Source organism: Pocillopora damicornis, chromosome 1 (genome assembly GCF_964200805.1).
Source record: "Pocillopora damicornis chromosome 1, jaPocDami1.2, whole genome shotgun sequence".
Classification (NCBI taxonomy): domain Eukaryota; kingdom Metazoa; phylum Cnidaria; class Anthozoa; order Scleractinia; family Pocilloporidae; genus Pocillopora; species Pocillopora damicornis.
Window position 1 is genome coordinate 38306813 of NC_142670.1, and position 8169 is coordinate 38314981.

General features: G+C 37.8%; 2 long non-coding RNA genes and 2 pseudogenes across 4 annotated transcripts in view; 2 read left to right on the forward strand and 2 right to left on the reverse strand.

Moving 5' to 3' along the window:
• The window catches only part of LOC149053705 (protein argonaute-2-like), an 82362-nt pseudogene that overhangs the window by 61788 nt on the left and 12405 nt on the right, over positions 1 to 8169 (forward strand). The gene's annotated exons all lie outside the window — the stretch shown is intronic.
• Positions 421 to 3657, reverse strand: LOC149053712 (protein argonaute-2-like; annotated as a pseudogene). The gene is made up of 4 exons (XR_016186508.1): positions 3639 to 3657; positions 2268 to 3006; positions 1298 to 1493; positions 421 to 1089 (listed from the first exon to the last, which is right to left on the reverse strand). The product of XR_016186508.1 is annotated as a protein argonaute-2-like (transcript).
• LOC149053713 (uncharacterized) lies at positions 3734 to 7123 on the reverse strand. The gene is made up of 4 exons (XR_016188217.1): positions 7022 to 7123; positions 6750 to 6829; positions 4356 to 4412; positions 3734 to 4004 (listed from the first exon to the last, which is right to left on the reverse strand). It is a non-coding gene; the product is annotated as an uncharacterized LOC149053713 (long non-coding RNA).
• LOC149053714 (uncharacterized) overlaps positions 8100 to 8169 on the forward strand; it is a 1288-nt gene continuing 1218 nt past the window's right edge. The window contains exon 1 of the long non-coding RNA XR_016188222.1: positions 8100 to 8169. This exon is cut by the window's right edge and continues 53 nt beyond it. This is a non-coding gene — a long non-coding RNA (uncharacterized LOC149053714).

Consider the following 8169-nt stretch of genomic DNA (forward strand, 5'->3'; position numbering starts at 1 on the left):
GACGCCTATTTACACCTCGTCAGAAAAAAGGGCAGCTAATCAGAGAGCGTATAAAAGGACCTCTTGTTGTAACGTTAGATCACCCCTGATGAAGACAGGTGTGTCGAAACGTTGGGTCTATGAATTGTAACTTCTCCGTTACATTCATTAAATCTTAAAAACCAGGGCCGGGTTGTTTAAAGCTGGGTTAAGATAACCCAGGGTTAGTGTGAAATCCAATTTCAGATCTAGAAGCTTCACAAGAAAATTCAATCGAATTCTTTTTGTTTAGAGTATGACTACTTGATGCTTTAAAAAGTACACTGAAAATTTTCCCAAAAAGGCTTTTGAGTAAAGGAATAAAGAAACATAGATTAAAATTTAACCCTGGGTTAGCGCTAATCGGCCTTCGAACAACTGGGCCCAGAGTAATATCAAACCATGTCAAACAACCATATTAATACATTTATTCTTTTCTATCACAACGTGTAACATTTATGAGGAGGCAGTGTCTCTTCCATTTACATTTTTCTTATACAAACTGTTTTGATAATATTAACAATTGAACTGAATCTAGTTTACTTCATTTTTTCAATAAAATTTTGATCAAATCAAGCGTGATACCTCTAAGCAGCCCAACCCTTTTTATTTTTAACAAAATAAGGAGAACACGAGCAGTTATTTAAATAACGTCTTCCTGGCAATAATCGTCTTGTTTGCTAATTCTGGTTGGACCATTTAATTCCCAGATCCAAGCGGAAATTCTCTCCTCTGACGGACATACAATTCCCTCTGATTGAGACTGGATAATATGGTGTTATATCAGAAAACACTCCGGCTAATAAGCATGTCTAATCTCCTAAACTGTTTGTAAGACAACATACATGAATCGTAAGGAGAAGTGAAACTTTGATCACTGGGAGTCAGTATTAATTTATAACAACTATAACACAACAAAACAGTTTCCATCTTTCGTTGTGTTCGTCATTGCCAATACGTTAAATTGCGCATGTGCACATCACACTCCCGCTGAACAGCTAAGTAAAGTACATGGCTCCTTTCATCTTCACGTTGACTTCGATGGCTTTTGCAGATTTCACCAGGTCGATACTGAAACAAGAAGATTCTACTTTTAATAAAACTTTACAAGTAAACTGGCTCGGAAGATGAATCATGTTTAGTAAGGACTAGCGGTGCTAAAAAGTTACAAACGTTCTTTAAGCAACTGAAAGTCCAAAGTAAGACAAAGAGACAAAGTAATAACTTGAACACAAATTTCAATAAAAATACAAGGGTCATCAAGTCTGTGAACACTAACCTTCCATTTCCGGTCACGTGGTGTCTGGCTCTGAAAGCCACCAAGTGGGCATAATAGGCGGGGGCTGGCATAGAAACACTGCGTGTGCACCGTGCGTACACGTGACATAGCTGGTATGTGAGCTGCTGAAGGCCGTCTGCTGTGAATGAGTTATCGTCATATAACACGTGATAGTGTGTAGGTCGGCTTGTTCCCTATAAGCCGGGGTAAAATCAGAGTAAACTTGATCGAAAAAAAAAGAAATAAATGACTGTTTAAACAAAGGGAACTACGTCTCCTGCATGCCTTTAAACGTCTTAAAACAAAACAAATAATCTTAAATCGATACGAGCTCAACCTGATCACAAAATTGGTGTTTCACTAATTTCAAAATAAAAACCAAGTAATAGCTTGAATCAACTTAATTATGATTTTGTCTTGCTTAGGTTACTGTGTAGGTTGTTGTTCCAGAAAGTTTACACCGCTGTCCTAAAGCCATGTTTTAAAATTTTTAGTTCGTGGAGAAGAAATATATGCATACAATTTTCCTCTTTTTATCGATAAGGTTACAGGAGGAATAATAATGCTATCCATATGGATAAAGATTTTTCCGTTAGAGACTTGGGAACGTGATTATTTGGAAACCTGAATGCCTTCGAGACTTTTTGAATTTGACAACCCGTATGCAAATCATCCTATACTAGTCCACGATTTCAGCAAACCTCTTGTGATTCATGTCAGAGTTGTACTTATATTTATGAAATGTGTGGAGAGGATGGTGCTCTTTCACACGTTCAAAGATGGGTAGAAGACTAGACACAAAGAGACAAAAAATGCCCTAGCTATTTGAGCAGTTGGTGGGTAATTGTAGATAGCACAGCTACATTGTAACCAAGGAAAGGTAAGGGTTTGATTGACAAAGAATAATCAAGCTCCCAATCACCATTCTCAGAGTAAAAACTCGACATGTCATGTTAAAGCTGATGTATCTGGATTCCATAATGACTGCACAAAAAAAAGTCGAATTCATACGGATGTGTGATACCGCTGTCCACTGTTGTACCAGGAGGAACATTCCTTGCTTTGCTAACTTCATCTCGTTGGTTTTCACAAAACAATCTCGTATGATGGCGCTTCTGAACCACAACAAAAGTGATTCTCAGGCGATAATCTTTTTCAAGCATAATACAGGCCTGTTGCACAGCCCGCACCTCATGAGCAAGAACTTGGTCAAACTGACCCTCACTGACTCCGTCCCGGTAGAAGATGATCTGGCTCTGTAAAACTCAATTAAAAGCTCTTTCACAATTTCTGCTTAGTCATTAATTATTTCTTGCGCATCTTTACCATTCCTGTGGTTCTGTGCTCGCACTCGTGCACAGTACTTAGTGGCATTAACGTCCATACTTGCTGCAACCGCAGCAATGGAAGGAATTCCATTTTCATTCAGGGAGGGGTGGGTGAGGTCGGTGCCAAAGATAATAACAGGTTCTCGAAAACAGGCGACTTTTTACCTGGATCTATAACATGATTAATTCCACCAAGTTTGGAGTTAATCTTCAACGCGATGTTGGCGCAAACCTGGGGGTTGGTACGGTGTACGTGTTTTGACTGAACACACTGCGTTGGAATTCCAATGACGTTGTCCCCGACACGTTTTATCTCTGGATAGATTTGTTTGTCTCTCTCGGGAAGAATAGCCATGATCAGTTGCAGGCCTGGACTTTCCACTATTCAGCTTAGTGTAAACCCTCCACAATTCACAAACCACTACAATGAACAGACCTGTACACAAATATTTATAATAAGAATGGTTAGAGAACAGAGAACATAGCAACTCACCGTGTATGGCTAATTCTCAAGCTTCCGTCTGTCAGGTTCAAATCTGCTGTCTTCAAGATTATGGGGTTTTACATCTAACATTTCACACAAGAAATCAGGAACAACAGTTTGCTCCTTGTAAAATCCTTTTGCAGAGACTAAAGGTACAGAAACTTACTGAGAATATTATGTAAACATTGGACAGTTCTTTAACCATTTGACAACTAACAGTGACTAGCATCTAATCTCTCTTTGAAGTATCACCCCCCCCCCCCGAATGACAAACATTAAGGTCACAGGAATAAAGGAAATGATCACCAACTAAAAAAGTTCTTGACTGTTAAACAAATTCTCTTTGTCAGCTCGGCAGGAAATGTTTAGAAAACAGTGTGGAGAAGATACATACTGATGATAGGGTGTAAAGGGTTAATGGGCTCATGATCAGGAACACTGGGAAGCTCAATTTCAAAAGGAAACAGTAGCTCATTTCCAGAATTACAGTAAACTCTTGAAAATGAATTTTGTGAGACTTGAACATTACTGAGTAGACAACATTTCATATATTCCTCAAATTTTTTCAAAGCAATGGTAAGAACATAAAAATTATATGAGATTTTACAAACTGCAGCAACTCACCATCAATGTTTACCAGCATAACCTTCCACTCAGAATGGTGAATACTTGAATAAAAACCAAACTTCACCTCACACCCCTCTCCCAGGAGTCTTCCTTGACCATCAAATGCAAAGAATGATCTTCCAACAGGGGTGTAATATATTGATGACATCTGTCGCACCACAATGTCCAATGCCTGTACTGCATTCTGAGGTATTTTGCCATTTTGTTTTCCACTCAAAAAGTTGTTAAGTTCCTAAAGACTGAAGTGCTCAGCAAACTGAATTTTAACCTTGTGGGTAAAATAAGAATAAGCATTAAAATATTTTTATCCATTAGTATGAGTACATCTACAATTACAAATGGTGCATTTTCAGTAGTGATCCTTTCAGTGCAAATGCAACAAAAACTGTCTCAATTATATAAAGATCTGCAGATAGTATGACATCTTGAGTAACAGTTAAAAATTGCAGACTACCCTGTACCTAAAGTTTATTTCTAAACTGATTGTTTATCATCTATTCAATGCAAAAGAGTGATTGCATTCAAAATGTGACCATCACCAAGGTGTTATAATTATTATCATTATTTAATTATTGTACACTATGTCTTGTATGTGACGTATATCAAAGCAAATGCTAACCTTGAAAACCCTGTCTCTTCCTCCATCTTAACCTGGGAGTTTAACATCAAGCTCAGCCTGTGAGTCACACAAAAAAAGGAAAAACAATTCCTTAACACCAACAGGAGATTTGAGGATTAAAATGTTGAAAGCAGTCTGGTGTTGGCTGAAATATATTTGATGACCAAGTGACGTACCATAAACATGCTGGTATAAACATGAATATTTTCCCATTTTTTTGTTATCCATGGCCACCCTTGTTTGAAGATAGATTTAGTTGCCAATTACCAATTGCTTAATTAACAATTAAGCATTTCTAATAAAGTCATGTAGTTATACTTCTCCTATACAATGTTTACTCATGTGTTGCAGTCCAAATTTTTTTTTTCAAATGAAGATAATCTGGTTTTATCAACTGAGTTGATAATGTGAATCGGCCAGTGTAACAAGTTTCTAAAGCTGAACTTTTTAGCATTGGCCTTTTATCACTTCTCATACAATCTCCTTTGCAAAAGATAACCCATCAATGAGGGGTGACTAAATCACATTACAAAACGCTTTTGATGGGAAACTTACAGGAACAGGTAGCTTTATCCTGCTGTACAATGCCAGGACAAATTGAAAGAGTTCATTTCATGAGGCCTTCTAGTCTGTAGGCTTAAAGGAGGCTCCATAGAATTTTTGCTCAATGTTAGCGCACTCATCAGTATATCGTTTTTTTGAACATTTTAACATTTTTGCTTTTCTAGCTCATTAAAAGCCATCAAAAGGTGAGGAGCAAGGTTGGGAATATAGTTTGCTGTAGTAAATACAGAGAAAATGATTTTCATCACTAAGCTAAGGCTCCATGAAGGGAGGTGTTCGCCAGCAATAATTTGGCTTTGCCTTTGATTTTTTTCAATTTTCTACAGTGAAATCTCCCAAAAATTTCACTATTTGTGAAAATTGTCCTGCTGATCAATTAAAAGCCAAAAAATTAGGGGTTACCAACATAGTCTTCTTGCTTTTTGCTTTTTTGTGTTTTCTTCCTCCATCTCAAATTTGGTCCTATGAATTTTTTATTAACAGGCACTAGCAAAGACACAAATATGTTTCATGGCCCAGCAAATCTTGAAATTTTACTGAAGAAAAAGAAATAAATCTCACTCCAAATATCCCTATTTTCTTTGTCACAAAACAATACGTAATGGAATAGAATTTTGCCAAGTTCAGTATCTAAGCATCCAAAGACTTTCCAACCACTACAATTGTAAAGTTTGCTACAAAAGGACACGAGTCAGTGATAGAAACTGTCAAGATAGTTTATATCCTCAACAGCATCCTCAACAGACATTAACAAACTTTTGTTTACTAACCATTCAACAGACAAGACAAGTTTATTAGAGAAAAAGATTCTTCAGAGGGTTATAACATCACCCAGGGCATCATGAGCATCAAAGCTTTCTGGAAAGAGGTGCTTGTATAACAAGCTTTGGTTCGCCTTTGAATACTGACCTCCACCGTTTTCCAAGGTGGAGTGTTTGCTGTTGATGAGAACATCATGAGCATTTATGAACTAAATGTTATTCTTATTCAATGACATGTAAATGAGTGGCAGGGTATTCTGCAGTTTCTCCCAGTCAAATTTGTTTCTGTGTCAAATAAAAGAAAACTGTAGAATTTGTAATCGTCGAACTTTCCTCTCTGATAGATGGTCGCTGTGTGAATTTTGGTATTACATTTGTATATTTTTCTTGTTCTGCCTTTTAAAGTGAACAGCACAAAGTTCGGTATTTGACAATGTTATGTTGACTTCTCCCGATGTCTCGGACAAATTCAAGTTTAGTCCAACGTTACATTCATACGTTCTTCCCTCTTTGGCCTCTTTCCTAGCTGCGTCTGAAATTTTTTGCTTGTTTAATTACGATCTTCGTTGTTTTAATTCTTCAATTGACTATCTATATTTGTGCATGTGACTTTTCCCATCCATGTTATCGTTGAATTCTTAACAAATTCTTCACGACTTAAGTCCCCGGCTTAATGTGGAAGCATTCTAGTGTTCTTGGGATGTATTTGTAACATAGATTTTTCTGTGAGACACAACAGGACACTCGAAAATCTTCACCCTGGACTCGAGATTGCCATGTCTTTTGTTTCGAACGTATGATCTTCTGATAGTCGTCATGAAGCAGTTTCTTTGGTGAAGTTTTCAGAAAAGTTTTGACACAGGCGGACCAAGCTCACGTCTCGAGAAAAAGCAAACGATTAACTCGTGAAAGCGTCATGCGTTGTCTGACTCGATGTTACGTTATGAGAGAAGCCGTTGAGAATTTAGACAAGTTATAAGGAATGGTATCGAGAACGAAATAAGGTCGATTTAAAACGACACATATTTCGAAATATGAACATTCTACACGTAAAATCAATAGAACTTACCAACATCTTGTGTGTCCGTTGTAGTTTCTGGCGATCTCTGCTGTTTCAAGCTCGTTTTGCCATCACCGTTAACGTTATTCCTGATATAAGACGAAGAGAAGGCTGCACACTCCGATTTCGACCGTTGTTAACGCGGAGTTGGTTTGCGCCCCTAAAATCCTCCCGATCGGCATTTTTCTCAGTCATAGTTTACGATCTAAGATCATTGGACCCTGGGAGATGCCTCAATACCAAACTCTAAGCGCATTTCGCTGAAAACGTGCGTTTTCTACCTGCAATTCGCTACTCTTTAGCCATAATCTTGATGACCAAACTGGACATGGCTGCCGAAGACTTGGGTATGAGGTTAATTTTCTCTCTACCATGAGTGGCACGGCAGATTAATGTACAGTACTTATTCCATCCCCACAGCGACACCTCGCCTTAATCTATTGTCCCGATCAACCAACCAGAAAGCGAGGTGAAAATAAAACAGATAAACAACAGTTTTAAATAAAACTTTTTGCGGGGTTTGCTTTGAGCAGATGAGCCTGGAGGCCAGAAGCAAAGGTTCAAGATATTCCTCTGGAGAAATTTATGTGAGATCAGAAATGGCATCGAATAACCCTGGTTTCTTTGGTTTTATTTTGTGAAATCGGCAGCAATATTTTGTGTGTATTTTTAAATTTTTTTCTTGTTGTTACTTACATTTACGTTTACAGCTAATCTTATCGGTGGAGATTTTGCTCCACCAAAAAGACTTGACTTTGGAACAGTGGGAAAAACGATCGCTCTCAGGACAAATTTTTTTCAACTTCGCCTTCCCAAAGGAGACATACATCATTACGATCTTAGTATATCTCCCGATAAGTGTCCAAGGCGCGTGAACCGAAATGTTGTCGAGGCGATGGTAAACACATATCACAAAGTTTTTGGAGGACAAAGGCCTGTTTTCGATGGAAGAAAAAAACCCTACAGCGGTAAAGCTTTGCCAATCGGACGAAAACCAGTAAGTGTGAACTGTAGAAACCTGCAACTATTTTGCTATGCATCTTGGTGATCTTAAGATCTAAATATATTTTGATTTCAACCATCTTTCCTTTGTCTTCTTGCATTGTCTAGGGAAACTGCTCTTTGATCCCTCTCCTTTCCTTTTTGATGGAACTTATTTTTCTAGGTTAAAATTCCTTGTACGATGTCGTGACTTTAAATTTAAACTTGTATAATTTTGAATGCGTTCGACGAACTTGACTTCTGTCCCCTCACTAATTAAATTAGTAGTGACTACTAATTTAATAGATCCTTCCACGGTTTATAGCGGCCATATTGTTTGGGGGTCAAACAAAACCTCGTTGCTAGGCAACGAGCGATAGATTCTTTTGTAATTATTAGACGTGCTTCGGTACCTTCGCTCAATATGTTAACTTTATTGAAGGAAAAT